The following is a 1,606-nucleotide window of genomic DNA, read 5'->3' on the forward strand; positions in this document are numbered from 1 at the left end:
TAAATGGGCTGGAGAACTTCAAAGGGCTTAGTGATATGCAAGGGCTGGGGTCTCCAAAAGGCTGATGGCTCTGGTTTCTGCAACAAAGTTGTTGATCTTTCCATGATAATAGGCAGCATCTCCAGGTGAGCTCTCAGGTCCCCTGTGTGCAACTGCCAGCCAGGTTACAATGTGCGTTCTTTAATCAGAACAAAACAATCACGGTTAACAGTTCATGATTAATATTTCTTAAAATTCTAGCTCGTCCCCCAACATTCTATTTCTGCCCCTATCACTACAGGCCAAATAAATATAGAAGAGGCACAGGAAAAACTGGTCTTCTGCTTGATGTTAAAAATATTCAACCTGTGTTGTTTTTGGACATTTCCTTTTTGTGAGCTATTGGTTTATTTTTTTGGTAATTTTTCCTTTGTGTTAGTCAACCTGGAAGTTATTTCATACCATATATTTATAACTACCTCTGTCTTTTGGAGAAATTTATTTATTATAAAAATATATTTTATTTATTTTTTACAGAGAGGAAGGGAGAAGGAAATAGAGTTAGGAACATGGATGGGAAGGAAACATTGATCAGCTGCCTCCTGCACACCCCCTCCTGGGGAAGTGCCTGCAACCAACCTACATGCCCTTGACTGGAATCAAACCCAGGACCCTTCAGTCCACAGACCGATCTTCTATCCACTGAGTCAACCAGTTAGGGCGAGAAATTTATTTTTTCTACTTTATTATTTTTGCTTGGCCTCAAGGGGGTGTTACTAGGGTTGGAAAGTTGCTAGAATCCAAAGAAGATTTTGTTTCCTCATCATCTCTCAGGGACCAGCTGAGCTCATTAGATCTCTTTTCTTCCTCATGTGCATTTTATTGCTCTCTTGCTATGTTTATTTAACCTATTCTTATGTTTCTTTAAATACAGGGCAGGGAATGGACATAGCCATATGAAACCTCAGGCGTATTTGTCCATGGGAAGCTTATCATATGGAAATCTAGGTACTATTTCTAAATTCTTTTCAAGAACGATACTTGATCTGCACAACTTGACTTGTATTTACTCCTAGACTGTATTGTGTGGGATGGAGTGAAAAAGACATGGAAGTAACACAGATGAAGAGGCCGTGTGTGTGTGTGTGTGTGTGTGTGTGTGTGTTTGTGTGTGTGTGTGCCTTATAAACTGAGAGCAGTGCTCAGAACAGAGGTACATGGACTCTATTCCAATGTGACTCTAATAGCAAGAGAAGGTACTAAGGAGGATATCCTTCTTGACTTATTGGATGATTTTGCAACCAGATTAATAAAGTGCAACATTTACATAGTGTGCACCATATATCCTGTATGGCTTGAAGTTTCAACAGCAACATGCAGACTACCTTGTTCTACTATTCTCTACACCATCTCTCACCCTGTTCTTTCTTGCTCATTCCGCTGGACACACTGGGTCGTTTTCAGCATTGGTTTTTCTAAAACAATCATCTTCTGAGGGTCTTTGCACTGATTGTTCCTTTTTGTCTGCCAAGAACTTCCCCCTTAGTCCTCAGCTTGTTCTTCTTTGAGATGTCTCTTTAACTGTTGCCTGTTGGAAAGTCTTGGATAAACTCTATAAAAAAAGCCT

This window comes from Myotis davidii, unplaced genomic scaffold, assembly GCF_000327345.1.
Source record: "Myotis davidii unplaced genomic scaffold, ASM32734v1 scaffold2023, whole genome shotgun sequence".
Classification (NCBI taxonomy): domain Eukaryota; kingdom Metazoa; phylum Chordata; class Mammalia; order Chiroptera; family Vespertilionidae; genus Myotis; species Myotis davidii.